Below are 17,741 nucleotides of genomic sequence, written 5' to 3'. Positions count from 1 at the left end.
GCCCTGCTGAAAACACCAAATATTTCAGTACTTATTTTCTGAGAATCTATTAAAAATAATAACAAAAATATAATTAATACATAAAATTTAAGGTGAGGAATTCTGCAAATAGAAATTAGCATCTGATGGCTCATTTCTTGTCTGGTTCACTCCCATAACACTGAGGATATCCCAGGAATCACCATGAGAGTCTGGGACCATGCTGTAATGTCCTGCCAGGCAGAATCAGGGCAGCTTTCACTGATTGTGGAGGTCTAGGTGTGCAAAATCCATCAGTGCCAGACAAGGCATCAAGGGCTGAGAAAAGAGAATTTCATTTCAGCAGGAGGTATTCCCAGTGCAAATGAAAGCTGCTCCTCTAGACGTGGTATTAGAGAGAGAGGGAAACTGCAAATTGAGTATTTCAATACCTCCCCACCCCTGATTTTAAGGAGTTTAAAAAAAAAAAGAAATCAAGGAGAGTGAAGGCAAGCTCTGGCTGCACTGAGAGCAATCAAGCACGCTGGGACTGGGGAGCTGTTAATGGGATCCAGGTCCCTGGTTCCAGGCTAGCCCACATTAGCAGTGATTGGAGTCATTGTTACTCCAGCTGCTCAGAGCTTTAAGTGAGGTGGGTTGGAGCTCTTGGTGCAGCACAGAGTGAGCAGCTGTCCATAGCTCACCCAGAAAGGAGATTCTGCTGGTGTCAGTTCAGTGCCTTTCATCAGGAGTAAATTTAATGTAAAATAAATAAATCCAAATAATTTATAAACAATCGGTGTCACCTGTTTTTTCAAATATTGGCACCTCAAAGCTGTCAGGTAAGGCCCTAACAAAGAATCCCAGAATCAGTGAGGTTGGGAAAGGCCTCCAGCACCATTCAGTCCAACCTGAGACTGATCCCCACCCATCTCACCTTGGTCAATCCTGGCACAAATGACACCAACCTTCTGAGCACACTGCTTTGGGATTTATGGTAATTCACCAACAATAACAGCAGACTTTGGGCCAAACTGCATCCTTTCGATTCAGTTATTTCGAAAGTTATATCAAAAATAAGGACTAAGTTATATTAAAAATCTTAGGGAGAGATATGCAGTACATAAAACTTACATAAAGAATTTCATTGATTTTTAAATTTATTCAAGTCCCCCTGGAAATCTTATTGCCTTCTCTTTGGGTTTTATGATTCTACTTTTATGAATCAAATTTGCAAACTTTGAATTTACTCAGCCTTGGAATGTGCTCAACCATATAAAAGGCCAAAATATCTTCTGCCAAATAATCCCAATTATTCTCAATACTTACTTGCTATTAATTTATTTAATCTGATCTATTGCTTAAGAAAATGATTGAAGTGCTTTCATTGGATGGGGTTCTGAATGGACAAGGTATTTCACATTATTTGCTGAAAATCCATTCTAGTGGGGAATGTTTACTATTCCTTTCACATACAATTATTCCTCTCAGTGTTAATCAGACAATTTTTCAAAGGTGCAGTCATGAAATTGGACTGGCTCCATGCCTAATCCAATATCTGCTGCTCAGTAAACACACACCTCTGGATATATGTTTCCAGCCAAAGATATATATTTTCTAGGCAGCTGAATTTTAGCAGAGTGACACAGTCAGAGGCAGGAGCCCAGCAGTACAAACAGAAATTTCCTTGATGGAGATCTCATTGCTATGCAAGCTATTTTTAGTTTTGTGCTTAACGTGTTTTGGGTGAAAAAAACCCCAAAGCAGAGCTAGACTATTTTCCTGAGTAATTCTGGCCTGCACGTGCCATGTTTGGGACACGTCAGTGACTCAGGGCTGTCCAGGAAAACAGAAGACATCATTTCCCTGCTTCATGCTGCATTACTTCAGCAAAAAGCAAACATCTCTGCAGAGTCACAGTGAGTCACCCCATGTGCCACGAGAAAACCTCCCTGAGGCTCAGCAATTAAGGCTTCTTTCAGCAGCAGTGCAGGAATTAGAAACTTGGCTGTCCAGGGGTAATGTGTAACAACTCTGCTGGGACAACAGCCTCCACTGAAATCAAAGCTGGGGTAAATTCTGAATTCCCAGCAATGGCATTTCTGGGCTCTGCAATATCTGAGAGTCCCCACCCTCACTCAGCTGAGGGACACTGGGAATCCTGAGCTTCCTCTGGTAGGGTTTCCAGGTTAAATCTGGAGGCAAAAGAGCACCAGCTGTTCCCCAGGCTGGTACCACTAATCCGAGTTTGTGCTGAGAGCAGATTGCAGGCAAGGTTTGTCCCTGGGGCTCTGCACTGGTGTCTGCTCCCAGCCCGTGTGTGAGCACAGCCCCAGCAAACCCTGGTCTGGGCACAGCAGCAAACCCTGTGTGCCCTGAGACACCTGCCCTGAGCACGGCCAGGCAGCTCAGGAGGATAAAATCACCGTGGGAGTGGATCAGTTGGCACCTCAAAGCTGTCAGGTAAGGCCCTAACAAAGAATCCCAGAATCAGTGAGGTTGGGAAAGGCCTCCAGCACCATTCAGTCCCACCTGAGACCAACCCCCATCATCACAAAAACCAGCAACCTTTCGAGCATAAAATAATAAATATCAGTTCAATAATAAAAATCAAATAAATATGGAATGGAATGGAATGGAATGGAATGGAATGGAATGGAATGAATGGAATGGAATGGAATGGAACAGAATAGACTAAAATAGAATAGAGTGGAATAGAATAGAATAGAATAGAATAGAATAGAATAGAATAGAATAGAATAGAATAGAATAGAATAGAATAGAATAGAATAGAACACAATACAATACAATGTCTGGGAATGAAATCCCATGCTGCCCACTGATGAGCCCAGTGAGCTCCCAGCAGAGTCCTGGGGGAACTGTGGGATATTCCCTTGAACAAGAAGTTGCAGGATCAGCTCCCAGCCCAACCCACTGGCCAGACACAGCCCTGTGTCCCACAGATATTTGTATCAGAACATATTTCCCCTGTTTGTGCATCTGTTAATGCAGGACATGCTTTTACTTAACAATGCAGCAGCCGGTACAAGGGATTCCACCCCCGCACTCCTGCGCTTTGAAATATTCTTTTGCTCTTAATTTCAGCCTCCTCCCTTCCCTCTCTCCCCCTTTTTTTATTTTGGTTGGTGACCACAAGTGTAGTTTCAGTAAATAAAGCTGGTGCTTGATAATGTGGAACGGCCAGGAGCTTAACTCTGCCCTTGGAGATCGCTTACATCAAACCAGCAATCAAAAAGTGGTGCAGATAAAATTTGTCATCAGGGATTTCCTACAAAAGAATTACAGTGGAGAAATAGCCTGATCGATACTATGGATTTTCACTGCAGGGGCTGATAGTCCAATTGCTGTGAAACACTCACACAGATAAAAGGGCACGGCTGCCACTTTGTTACAGACTGCTGACTCAGCCCAAGCCTGGCAGGTATTTATAGGCCAAAGTGATACAGAATTATCACCTTGCGGTGCCCAGCTCTTGTTAGTTCTGAGATTGCCTCCCTTTATGGGATTGCTAAATGCAGGTGAATGGAAAAATGATGGCTAACAGCTGTCAAAATGCAACAGAATGAAGTACTTAAATCTTTTTTTATCCATTAAAAGGGTAACAACCAAACATAGATCACGGTGCAGACGTTGTAATGATATTTGGGGCCGGTAAATGAGGGGTTATAAACAATGTACAGCTGATCAAAATGGTGAGAAAAATACAAAAGGGAAAAAAAGGCAATAATAAAAATTCTTCTTGTTACTTTACAATATGTGGCTTGCCATTTACTTTGCTGCTTTTCCAGGGGATCTCCAGGCCTCTCAAGGCTGCTCTGAGCAGCCTCCAGCTCCACCAACACCGTGATAATTTTATACCCCATATAGCACAGGGAAAACTGCTTTAGGAAACCACTGGGCTGGCTCCAGGAGCTCTCCTTCCTTGTTCCAAGCCAGTGTTTTACACCTCAGCAGGATTAAATGCTGATGGATATTAATATTAACTCACTGATTCCAAGGACTGTTTCACACACAGACTCTTTGTGGGACCAGAGCACGATGAAGGAAAGGAAATGCTTCCATTTCTTGGTCCAATGGGTAGCACAAAGCCTCTGTGTCCTGCTGAGCCCTCCAGGACTGACTCTCCCAGCCATTGTTCCATTGCTAGGACAGGCCCAGTGGGGGCGAGGAAGGGGCTCAGTGACCCTGTGTTTATTTTTGGAGCTGTCTCCAGTGAGAGATTGGCCTTGACTGCACGAGGATGACCCCTGGAAGGTCACAAGGAAGCTCTAATGAGATATGGAAACAGACAGGAGGATCTGCACAGACTTTGCCCTACCAGAGCCCCCAAGGTCTTCTCCTCATCCCTGATGGAGGCTTTAGCAGCTTAAAACCAGTTCCAGACCTAGTTCAAAGGTGCTTTCTCTGCAGAGACAGAACCAAGTTGGGCTTTAACACCTACAATTATTATAACCTCCCAGTCCAGCTCCCAGAAAACTCAATGTCCAGATAAATACTTTTCTCTAACATTCCCTTGAAAAGTCCTGGCATCCTCAGCACATCACCTACCTTTATATAACTGAGAGAGTTTCTTTTATTTGTAAATCCATGGCATGTCTTGGTGTGCCAGCAACCCCTGGTTTTTTACCCTTTCAGCACTCAGAATATGGCTGGGTTTAAAGACATGAGGGAAGAAAACAAAGAAGAGAGAAAAGAGAAAGGAAAAAAAAAATGAAGAAGAAGAGGAGGCTTTTGATTTTCATCACTGGGCTGGGCTAGGACAGGGATAAGGGAGCACTGGTGGGACCTAAAAGTCCCTGTTGAGGGAGAGGAGAGGAGTCATCCCAGCCTTCAGAAGAGGTTCAGAGACCCACCATGAAAAATGCCTTGAAGATCTCCTTTACTTGGCTCGTTGTCTTTCCCCCCATTAATACCAGTTTTAAAACCATCTTGTGTGTCTTGGAGAAACACAAATAGGAGGGTTAAAGAACTGAACTTTTTTAAATGTCTCAGGGAGTTCATGGCCAGCAGGAGCTGGAATTCAGAGTGGTTTATGCACCCTGTGTGTTAGACTGCATTTAATACCAGAGCTTTAAACTAAGGGAAGGAATACTGCACAAAACCTGCCAGCAGTATCATCAAAAGCAGCACAAAGAAACTGGAGTTGGGCACCACTGGAAGAAGTTTTTGGTGAGTTTGACCACAGTATTTGACTCTGGGAGCCTTGGAGGGAAAACGCACAAAGTTTAAATTAAAATACTAGAATATGAAGCAGAACATCAAATGCAGTCATGATTTGGTTGCCTGTAGGAAACACTGCAGGTTTCTAAACAAACATTTTCCCTATCCAGGAGAGAAGCCACACCTTTCTGTGTGCTCCATGGGGAAAATTACTGTAGCACGTGTCTGAACTGCCTGGTGCTGGTAGAATCATAGCTGCTCTCATCAGAGTGTTGTTGGATGAAGTTTACTGTCACTAGCAATAAGCAGTAGATAAAAGGAGGGAGGGGAGGGGGATAAGAAAACAAAAGGGAAAAATAGAAGCTAAAAAATTCACCAGAGGTGAAAAAAAGGGGGGCAAAAAAGAAGATATACATAAACTAGCTGTTTTTGTCTTTCTAGTTGCTGTGATGTGCACAAAGGAAATAGACTGAATAAAATCACATCTCAGGAACACCAACATAAATTCCCCCTTGCTTTGACAAGTACGTAATTTTGTGCAGTGATGCTCTTCACATCTGGAGAGTTATGAGGCAATTTCATTCCCATCTGACAAATTTACAAAGAAACATTAGAGAGAAGGGATTAGAAAAGCGAGAAATCTTTATAGACTTTTTCCTCAGGCTGTATTTTCCTTCCATCTCTTGGCTCTTCCTTGAGGAATATGTATGAGTGACTCATTCTGTATGAACGCCATAACTGAAACACTTAGCAGATAAGCAGAACATGAAATGTGCTTTAAATCAACTAATTGTATTTACATTATCTGGGAGGGCTGATCCCCATTGGCTGAAGTTGGGGGAAATTTGCTATTGTGCACTTTCAAGATAACAATTTAAAACTGGGGAGGAAAAAAAAAAAAAAAAGCTAAAAATATTATCTCCAAAACTTCACAGAAAAGTCCAGGCCTGAAAAAGAATTTGCATTGGGAAAGCACTTCCCACCTTCCAGCTCTGATTGACCTTTTTGGCCTCATTATGGGCTCTTCAAGGCCAATTTTACACTTTGGGAAACTGAGGAGGATTAAACGGTCTCCTGAATCCATGGAGAAAATGAATGCCACTGGAAAGCAGGACAGGGGAGGGGTCCTTGGGCTGAGCTCACTCTTGTGCAACCCAAAGAGCTTTTCCAAGGAGGCTGAGCTGCAGAGAACATCTGCTCCTCACAGGCCACCAGGTACTCGGCTCAACACACTGCTAGAATTCAAACTACTAAAAAATAATAAAAATGGAAGGATGAGAGGGGCAAGGTGTGAAAGGCCTGGGAATTTTGGTTTTGTGGCTGCACCACCACAGGTTCTTTCTGCTTTTCTGGTTCAGCCTTCTCCTTGCTGACAGTGGAGAATTCTGGCAGGGATTATTCCAGGAATAAGTGCTGATAAGAAATGCTGCAAAGGCTTTGCTTGCTCCTGCAAGGTTTTAAAGCCCAGGCAGCCGTGGCTCGTTGTAGTTACACTGCTGAAGACGTGTAAGCTCAGCTGATATATGGCTACTACTGCACAGCAGTATTTTATGTTCTCTGTGTAATCAGGACCAGTTTTATAAAAATTTCTCTTTTTTTTCTTCACTATTTTAATGCCAAAATGCTGCCATGGATTGGTCTCTGTTGGTGCATCCCCAAGGAACTTCCCCCATGGATAAGTTCCCTGCCACCCCCAGCCTTTGTTTCCTTTGTGGCTCTCTCTGTAAGGTCACTCCAAGGGCTGGGTGCTGGGAATTCCCTCCTCCTTCTACTAATGAAAATTATGTGATGGTGCTTGGAAGTTCCAAAACATATTCCTTTCTTGGCCCCGAGATGAAATATAATAAAATGCAGATGCTGTCTGGTGGAGAGCACAGATGAAAATGTTTTCTAAGCACGGCTCCTGGAGAGGGGATAGCACAGGGGACAGAGCTCCTGGAGAGGGGACAGAGCTCCTGGAGAGGGGACAGGATAGGGGACAGAGCTCCTGGAGAGGGGACAGCACAGGGGACAGAGCTCCTGGAGAGGGGAAAGGACAGGGGACAGAGCTCCTGGAGAGGGGACAGGATAGGGGACAGAGCTCCTGGAGAGGGGACAGCACAGGGGACAGAGCTCCTGGAGAGGGGATAGCACAGGGGACAGAGCTCCTGGAGAGGGGAAAGGACAGGGGACAGAGCTCCTGGAGAGGGGAAAGGACAGGGGACAGAGCTCCTGGAGAGGGGACAGGACAGGGGACAGAGCTCCTGGAGAGGAGACAGGATAGGGGACAGAGCTCCTGGAGAGGGGACAGGATAGGGGACAGAGCTCCTGGAGAGGGGAAAGGACAGGGGACAGAGCTCCTGGAGAGGGGACAGCACAGGGGACAGAGCTCCTGGAGAGGGGACAGGACAGGGGACAGAGCTCCTGGAGAAGGGAAAGGACAGGGGACAGAGCTCCTGGAGAGGGGACAGAGCTCCTGGAGAGGGGACAGCACAGGGGACAGAGCTCCTGGAGAGGGGACAGGACAGGGGACAGAGCTCCTGGAGAGGGGACAGGACAGGGGACAGAGCTCCTGGAGAGGAGACAGGATAGGGGACAGAGCTCCTGGAGAGGGGACAGAGCTCCTGGAGAAGGGAAAGGACAGGGGACAGAGCTCCTGGAGAGCCCCAGAGCCACCACTCTGATGTGACAAGAGGCTCTCGGGGCTGGGCTCTTTCTTGTCCTCTTCAGGGGCCCCAGGGGGGCTGCTGTCAGCCAGCTTCATGGCCCAGGGTCCTAGCAATTAGATATTAGCTATTAGACATAGTAGATTTTATATCTATCTATTATATCTATTAGCTATTTGATGTAATAGATAGATATAAAATCTATCTATAGAAAGATATAAATATTGACCGATATATAAAAATTAATAAATAGATATAAAAATTTCCTGTGCTTTCCTTAAAAAGAAACCTGAATAATTTTCTTGTCTGGACATGTTATTTTCTTTGTGTTTTGGGTAGAAGGGGAAGAGTTTGCACCACAAATGGCTTCCACTAAAAACATTTAAACCCCCTAAGTATTTTGGGTTGGGTTATCAAGAGGTTCATCTCTGTGGAGAACTTCTTTGTGATTGCTGCTGTGCTCAACAGGTTTGTCCAACTCCTGTGAGTGCGTGGGATGAGAGCTGGATGCACACAGGATGTCTTAAATAGGAAATTAAATTAATGCAGATCCATGTTTTCAGGAGCACAAATGGACAGCTTGTCCCTTTGAAAACCCACTGCATTCCTAGCTCTCTTTGAAAATTACTAGATGGAAATGAAGGTCTCTAGATGGAAAGTCTCTTTAAAAATCACTTCTGAAAAAACCAAGAAAATAATTCTTAAGATTTTTTTTTCCCTTTCTCTGTGTGCGAGACATCTAAACATAACCCATCCCACAGTAAGGGTGGTGGAAATCAAAAAAATAATATTTGAATTATTTTGATCATGATAATCCCCAATTGTTTTGAAAGTAAATTATATTTGATAGTCTCTCCAGAATGTACTTACAAATTCATAGGAACGCCATTAAAATACAGCATTAATTAACATCCACTTTTATAAAGTGCTTCTAATATTGTATAAACAAGCAAGAGTTGAAAAGCTTATTTTTAACTTGGATCTGCATATGCAGTGTGATCATAGTGAGTTACAAAAATACCCGAATAGCACTGGGAAATGAATGTTCACAGTTTGTTTCTGGTTGAAGACACACCAAAGTACCTGTCTGTAATTTGAGGAGCTGTGAACAAAAGGTACTTGCCAGCTTAGCTTCGTGTTTCTGAGCTGTGCCAGTGCAGCCACGGGTGGAATACTGATGTGTCAATATTCCTCAGCCCAAATGATAATCAGCAACTGACTTGGAATAACTTGAAACAATCAGAGGGGGTGGTGCTGCCTTGTGCTGGGCTAAAGCAGGCCTGTGGCAGATCTCACCTCTCCAAAACCAAAGTCAGCCCTGCAGGGTGAGGAGCTGGGCTCAGGCTGGTCTCACTCCCACCAAGGACCCCATCAGCACCAGGAACCAAAGGATGGAGAGTCCAGGGGCTCCTGGGCACTCACTGGCGATGCACCAGTCCAGCCTAAATCCACATTTGGAAAGGAAAGCAACACTAAACCCCCTCAAAACTCAGTTTTACCCGTGGAGATCCTGATGGATGTGACCTCGCTTGCAGCCATGCAGGCAGTGGTTATCTCACCTTGATTTCACTCAAAACATCTTGCTGAAATCTAACCCAAACTTTATAAACAAATGCTGTTTGTGACAGTATCAAATTAATCTGGACTTGGAGGCAAAGTCTAAAATCTACCCTGAGGAACAGGTGGGAGTGGGGAGCTCCTGTTCCCACTGGAACACCTGGAGGGGGCCATGGAAGCCTCTCTGCCAAAATCCCAGCACTGAATGTTGGTTTGGGGTTGAGTGTTGGGTTTGGGGTTCAGCTGAGCTCATGCAGGGCTCGGAATAGATCAATTTCCAAAGTTCTATGAATGCAAAAAGGGCCCTCCTAAATCCCCCTCCCTGCCCAGGTGCAGCTGCCCCATCCTGAGTTCCACTGCTGCAGGAAGGAAGGGGCTTCTGAAGGATCAAGAATCCTCTGCATCCAGGACAGATCTCTCATCCATAACGACAAACCTGCTAGAAACTCTGGGCTGGAAACCACTTATCCACGCCAAGCATCAATCCCTGACAAAGAGCAGCAAACCTTTGGTACCACCAGGACAGAGCAGGGCAGTTCTCATTTCTTAATCCTTGAATAACAGTAGGGGACTTAATGTGGGAAATCTGCACCCTTAAGATACCAATTGTTTTAAAATTAAAACCTTTAATTTTGCTTATTCTCCTCTTTAAAGAGACCAATCCCTAAATGGGTCATTTCTATCACTTCCTGGAAATGTTTATTTATGCCCAGATGCACCTGTTAAGGTGGGAACAGTCACAACAGGGACTGTGGTGCTCCAAAGAGATGAGAAATATGCAGCTTGCCTTTCATTAGATCACCTGAATAGATGTGAAAAAGAGACAAACCTTCAGCTGGACAAGCCCTTCTTCTGCCTTTAAATGTGATAGACATCTGGAAGACATTATTATAAAATCTTGATATGATTCCTTAAAGCACTGCTCGTTCCTGAGATCACTCAAGGGCTCCTTCAGAAGCTGCAAGTCTTCAAAAGTGATCCAGGAAATGCCAAAGCACTCTGTGCTTTTCAAAGGCTGAAAACCCCCTCTTCCCGTGGTGGAAGAACAACAGCAAATGATTTTACTGCTTTTTTGGCTGAACACTTGCAGGTTCCAGGTTTGGAGGATTATCCTTCTCCTTGTTAAAGGGTTCCAAGGCAATGAGAGGCTGCTGAGAGCCAGCTTTGCCCTGGGAGATGTTCAAAGCACCAGGAGCTGCTCACATCCTTAACATCACAAGTACAGGAGCAGTTCAACACAAACAGCCCTCAGAAACTCCTGAGATGGAATTCAGGAGCAGCAATCCAAAGGTGGAAGGAATCTCTCTGATTTTGTGCAAGCCAAGTCCCTGCAGTGATAAAATCCCCCCAAACCCGTGGGGTTGCTCCTGAGCCCCCAGTGCTGGTTGCCCTGTGCAGATTCCTGGTGCTGAGGTGGTGGAGAAGCCACTTGACAGCACCGTGTCACTGAAGAACATCCACATGCAGACAGAAACTCCCACTTGCTACTTTAAATCAGCTTTCAGTCATTTTTATATCACCAAAATAGCACCAAACATATATACCCCTAAAAATTCATGTACCCACTAGGGAATGCTAAATAAACCAAATCCTCAAAGTGCTGGGGACAGGATCGTCCACAGACTAAATATTCTGACCTTGAATTTTACATTCTTTCCCATCTCTAATTGCCTTGCATCGAGTTTTCTCATCTCTAATCCAAGTTAAAGTGTGTGGCTGCTGCTTCAGCCTCAGGTGTTTTGCTAGTGGTCTTCATGTGTGGACAAGTCACTTCTGAGCCCTGAGTTTATCTCTCTAGCACTTGCTTACCCCACAGAGGAGCCACGAAATTGGTTCCTGTGTAAGGAGATCCAAAGATGGAAAACACAAAGGAAATGCAAAGTGATACCACATTTCTCATTTCAAACGAGTGGGTGACAAATTGCTCATCAGATTGTACCATTTGGGTTGCTCTTGCTTGCTTGCTAATTAACCAGTCTGACATTATGTTTCCTCCCTCTTGCATCCACCCTGCCTCTGAACTAATCAGGGTTCAATGACAGCATCACTTATCCCAGGACACATTCCAATAATTAAGGTTTGGAGGACATCTTGCAAACTCCAGCTCATACCAATAGGATTTTCTGTCCCTGCACTGCTGTGCCGGTGACATGTGACAAGACAAAGCCCTGCTCTCATATCCATAACAGCAGGATGCTTTCCCACCTTTTAATGGCTGGCTGCATCTCCTCCCAGCAGCTCTGACAGTGGGAAAGGGCTCTGCAGGAATGGCTGTGCCTGGAGGAGTCAGACCTGGCAGGCAACAAAAGCCCTGGTGGTGCTAAATCTGAATGTTGAGGGCAGGAACACAGGATCCCATCAGCTGTGCCTCCCCTCCCACACTCCTTTTCTCTGCTCTGCGGCTTCCTGGCTTTCCATGGTCCCAGCACGTCCTGGCTGTGCCCAGGAAAGGCAGCACAGGTGGGGACACCTTGGACATTTAGGGAGAGGACAGCCAGGGAGGATCCTGCTGCTTGAGTGCTTTTTAACCCTTTTCCTGCAGCAGCAGCAGCAGCAGGGGCTGAGTGCTGGGCTCTGCAGTGCTCAGGGTGCCCTGACCAGCCCTGGCAGAGCCACTCCGGCTTTCCCCACTTCAGAGTGGCTGCCTCTGTCTCTGCCCTGGCTGCTCTGGCTTCACTCAGCTGCACAAACCACCAGGGTCACCCCAGCCATGGCTGGGCATTCCTTGGATGATTCCTCCCTGCAGTTCCTCCTGGGAAAAGCCCATTTGCAGGGAGCCTGAGCCCCTGCCCAAGGTGAAGGTCTGCACTTGGCATGAGCAAAGCTTGAGCCCATGAATTTGGTCTGAAATTGCAAAAGGCCCAAAGAACCTTCTGAATTCTACCTGCATTGGACCCTTCAAAAAAGTAAATTCTTTTACAAAAAAGATTCATATTTTCATTTTAACTAATAGTTGTTAGCTTTTCTTGGAGTACCCACTGGCTACAAATGCTCTTCTCCAGGAAGCTGAAATGTCCTGGTGATCAGTTCTGAAAAGCAGATGCAAACACCACTCATTTTCTCTTGGTGCCTGATTCTGAAACACTGTTTTCCTCAGCAGCAGAAACAGCAGTGGAATCACACAGAGAAATTGGGAAAGGGAAGATTCCCTGTGGACAGAAATTCCTGGAGATGGATAGTTCATCAGCCAGCATGAATCAACACACTCTAATTGACTTCTGCAACACTGCACTACTTCACACACCCTGCACCTGGAAAGCCTCCACCAGGCACCTCCAATACAATTAATAAAGATAAAAGAGAATAAAAGCCAATTTGGTGTCCCAAAGACCTCCTAAAGTACCTTAGTGTGGAGGGCAGGACCAGGGGAGCCTGGCTGGATTTGTGCAGGGACACAGAGCTGAGAGGAATTTAGCTGAGCCTGGGGGAATCTCCAGCACTGCTGCTGGCCTGGGCTGGGGCTGTTCATTCTCCTCTCTCTTTTGCATCAGCAGGTATTTGCTGCTTTTGGTCCCAAAAAAGTGCAACAAAACCTCCATTTCATCTAGAACTTTCAAGGTCACTCGCATAAAATGTACAAAAAGCACATTTTTGTTGATGGAATGGCCTTTTGATAATGAGGTAATTAGTGATATTACAGCAGGAGAAAAGGGGGGGATTTCTTCCTCCTTTTCTCCCTTTTTGCAAACCCAATGAAGTGGCAAATTTTGTCGCAGTTGCTGTATGTGCACAATATTTCACCCAGCTCCACCAAGTAATGTGTTTTTTGAGTAGCTACTGTATTTGCTGAAACTAAGTTATAATAATTCGATGACGAGGAACAAGATTAATTCAAGGAACTACTATTCTCATGACAATTGCAAAATCCAGTAGGGGACAGAGTGAGTGTGAATAGAAATGTTTAGGCATCTCCCTGCTTCATCAGTGAGGAGCCTGAGATGGAAAAACATCCAGCAAGGATCTGAGGGGGTCACATCTCTGGAGGTGCAGCAAGGTAAGAAATTAATTTCTCCATAAGAAAACCAGGAGCTGCAATCAAAACTATCATCAGAGGAAACATGAGTATCTGTACAACAGGAGGATAAAACCCAGGGAAAGATATAATTATATTAAATTACAGCACCTGCCCTGTAAAAGTACCAATGGAAGTGACAGAAAGCATTGCATTTCCTTAGGAATGGGGTTTGGGGGTACTGCAGTGCTCACACCCCTCACACGTGGAGATGGGCCAGTTACCCAACCCCTGGGGGGAGCAAAGCCCCATCCCAGCCCCACTCACAGCACAACTGGGAGCTGCACTGAGTCTGTCATTTGGGATGTGACAGTCAAAACTGGGGCTCCTGACTGAGCCAGCTTCCAAAGGAGTTCTACTTTTCCCCCCCAAAAGCTACAGCTTCTGGTACAAAGCAGCACTGGTGCCTCGATCTCTCACAGCAGGAATGCCAACCACCAATAATTCTACAAAGAATTTTGGAGAAATGGTTCACAGATTAACATTTTCAGAGTGGAAGCAGATGAGACCAAATTTAGAGCAAGTAAGTGATATGCACATATGTTATGTAAAGGCCTAATATTCACTGAGGAGAAGGAAGTATTTCTCAACCACATGTACCAGGGAGCTGGGATTTGGAGATCTATGAATAGTATATTGAAATTATGGAAGTAGAGAATTACAGCACAAAAAAAGAATAACAAATTAAAAATTATCAGAAATTGAGCTGGTAGGAAAATTTCCTGTTCTGAAGCAGAAGAAACACCAAGACTTTTCCTGCTGCCATTCTGTCACAAAAGCTCTTTCCCCAGTCAGGTGTTGGCTCAGGTTTGGCACCTGCTGGGAGGTGCTCAGGGCTCTCTGCATTGTGGTTTTACAGAGCTGTGAGCGAGAGCACTCAGTTACTTTGGAGAGATTTTTGTGCAAACACAAGAACTGCTGTTAAAGAGCTTTCAGCTGCTCTGAAGTCAGCCTTTGTCTTACTTTGACCAGATGACACTGGACATAAAAAACCCTGCCAGCCTTTCTCAACAAACCTTGAAAACATCAAATTTTAGTCAAATCACTCTGGAGAAACACATTGCAGTCAGGCAGCATTCCAGAGTACAATTCCCAGCCAGGCAGAGACCTGGCCTGTTCAAAATGTTCAGCACCTTGCTGAGTGCTGCACCTTGTTTTACCTGTTTGTGCTTTATTTGCAGCACCTTCACTCAGGGCAGCCTCAGGAAAAGTGGATTTCCTGAATGTCAGCACGTGTGAGAGGAGGAGTCAGGGCATCCAGAACTGGTCTCCCGATGTCCCAGCCTGGTGGCAGGGCTGTGCTGGCAGCACAATGCAAAGCCAGGAGCCAGCCGGGCTCCCAGGCTGAGCTTCTCCCACCAAGTGATTTAAGCAGAGCAAATTGAAGCTCGCAGGATTCTGAGCAGTAAAACCCGAGGAGTTGTTAAACTGGCTTGGCTTCAAGTGATGAATTAGTTGGGCCATTTCTTTTCATGGCCTGCAGTGAATCTGGGCTGTCCATCAGAGGACGAGCTGGCAGCCAGGGCTGTGGGAGCAGGACAGGGCAGGAACCTTGGGCTGGGTGGGGAGGATGCCTGAGCATTTCAGCTTTTGTATTTTCCATACATTTGTAACCCTGCAGTTCTTTAGTGGGTAACTCCAAACCCCACACTCAGTGTGAGCTGCTGCTTTCCCAGTTTGGGCAGACACAGCAATTCCTCTCCAGGCCTGGGAACCAAGGACACCTCACTGCCTCAGGGCCAGAGATGGGAACAAAAGTGAGCTGGGGGAGCAAACCTGGGGTCAGTGACTTCATTACCTGGAGCTGTAATTGGAAGATTCCAATATGCAAATGGACCAAACTGATGAAAGTATGAAAACCTGTGAGCCATCATCCATTTTTGGGTGCAGCCCCGGGGGGGCTTCGTCTGCCCTAAATGTACCTGAAGGCCCTTCAATAAAAACTGCTTTTTATTCCCTTAATTCTGTCTGGCCTCTGGTTTTGGGTAGCTCCAAAGGGCACCAAAGAGATCTCAGAGGAGGGCAGGATCCCGCAGGGATGCTCTGGATGAAGCACACAGATCCCAAAGGCAGAGTGGAGCAGAGCCAGGTCAGAGCTGGCCGTGCTGTTTGGTGACACGGGGACAGTGACACCCCGTGCTGCAGGAGCACCTGCCAGCTTTATTCAGTGCTTCCATCTACAGAGACACTCAAGCATTGTGTATGAAGTATTTTACAACTTGAGGTCAAACTGGGGCTGAGATAAATGAATACAGCTCTGTGGAAGTCAGAGGAATTGTGCCCATTAATTCCTGCCATGCTGCAGGGACAATGCACGACAGCAGGACGAGGAGAGATCCCATTGTTGTTCTGCTAAAGCAATATTGAACCCCCTAATTTACTGTTTCCAAACCAGCTTATTCCATTTTAGAGAAGAATGCACTGGGTTGCACCTCGCCACCAAATTTGAGCACAGCTATGATTAATTTACTTTTTATGTATTTCCATTGTAATGGCTGAGAGCAAAACTTGGGCAGGGTGGATGGTCCCACACCAGCAGCTGTGCAAAGATGTCCCAGAATCCAGACAAACAGCATTGTTAATAGACTCCTCTTGGTGAGCAGAGCAAACAGGGTGTCAATCACGCCTGCTGACAGGCTGCAATTAACCCAGCATCAAATTGGAGGGAGATGGATGGGCCCAGATGGTCCTGTTATCCTAACAAAGGACTGTACAGCAAGTGTCCTTCCCAGGGAAGAGGGGCTTTTTAACAGAGACCTGTGGAACCACAACAACAACAAAAGAGAACTAAAGAGACATCACAGAACACGGAAATGAGAAAAGCGGGGTTTAAATATGAATTCCAGTAGTTAATGATGTGCTTCAAGTACAAATACATGGTATATTTTGATCATAATGGTGTCTGCTGAAATTTATCCAAAACGGCCTCCCAAAGGACTGGCAGTGACAGGATCACTGCCAACAAAGTCAGTGAGGAATGATCCAAAATCCAGCATTCTTGCTGTTCCTGAAATTATTCTTTAATTTGTTAACCTAAAACTGCCCAGATGCTGCCCTCCTATCCTGCTGTTCTCAGGTAAATCCATGTTTGAAGCCCAAGTAGCAGCAAGTGTACCTGGCTGAGCAGGGCACCCCAAACCCCTTCCCAGGGCACTGCAGGCAGCAGAGCTTGGGATTGTGTGCTTAGAACTCCAGTTCTCATCTCCCTGTCCCCTGCCAGGTGTCTCACACTGTGGTGGAATTTTTCTGGCAAAGGCATGAAGCTTCTGTGATATTTCCTGTGTTTGTGATTCGCCTTCTTTTCTAAATTCCACAAACTCCAGGCCTGCACAAGTGGATCAAGAATCTCCTTTCTTTTTCCTTTTTCCTTTTCTTCCTTTTCCTTCCTTTCCTTTCCTTTCCCTTTTCCTTGCCCTTTCCTTTCCCTTTCCGTTCCCTTTCCTTTCCCTTTCCTTTCCCTTTCCTTTCCCTTCCCTTTCCCTTCCCTTTCCCTTTCCCTTCCCTTTCCTCCCTTTCCCTTCCTTTCCCTTCCCTTTCCCTCCTTTCCCTTCCTTTCCCTTCCCTTTCCCTTCCCTTTCCCTTCCCTTTCCCTTCCCTTCCTTTCCTTCCTTTCCTTTCCTTTCCTTTCCTTTCCTTTCCTTTCTTTCCTTTCCTTTCCTTTCCTTTCCTTTCCTTTCCTTTCCTTTCCTTTCCTTCCTTTCCTTTCCTTTCCTTTCCTTTCCTTTCCCTTTTCCTTTCCTTTCCTTTTCCTTTCCTTTCCTTTCCTTTCCTTTCCTTTCCTTGCCTTTCCTTTCCTTTCCTTTCCTTTCCTTTCCTTTCCTTTCCTTTCCTTTCCTTTCCTTTCCTTTCCTTTCCTTTCCTTCCTTTCCTTTCCTTTCCTTTCCTTTCCCTTTCCTTTTCCTTTCCTTCCTTTCCTTTCCTTCCTTTTCCTTTCCTTTCCTTTCCTTCCTTCCATGTAGATTGGCCCAACCACAAGTAGAGGAGAGGTGCCCTGCTTGACACCTTTTCAACATTATCCAGTTGAAAGAAAACCAGCTCTTTTCCAAGCACGGAAATTATAGAAGATCTAATCAGCAGATAGGATATAGTAATAGAAAATGCACATCAGCACACCTCAAAGAAAGTAAAATAAATCTTGAAAGTTTAATATCCCCCTTTCTTGGACCTAAATAGGCCCCTTTGGAAAACTATTTTATTGTTTCTCATTAAATTAGAATTGTGCTGAGATGCCACTATCTACCATTTCCTATTATTATTAATGCAAAAAAAAAAAAAAATCATTGCATATTCAGCATCTCCCCAGTTAAAACAAGTCAGAATGAAAATCCGAGCTCTGTTTTTTCTTAATTCATGCTAATTTAAAAACAGAAAGTTCTTTACTTCTTTTC

This window comes from Serinus canaria, chromosome 20 (genome assembly GCF_022539315.1).
Source record: "Serinus canaria isolate serCan28SL12 chromosome 20, serCan2020, whole genome shotgun sequence".
NCBI classification, from domain to species: Eukaryota; Metazoa; Chordata; class Aves; order Passeriformes; family Fringillidae; genus Serinus; species Serinus canaria.
Note: the sequence above shows the minus strand (reverse complement) of the source record.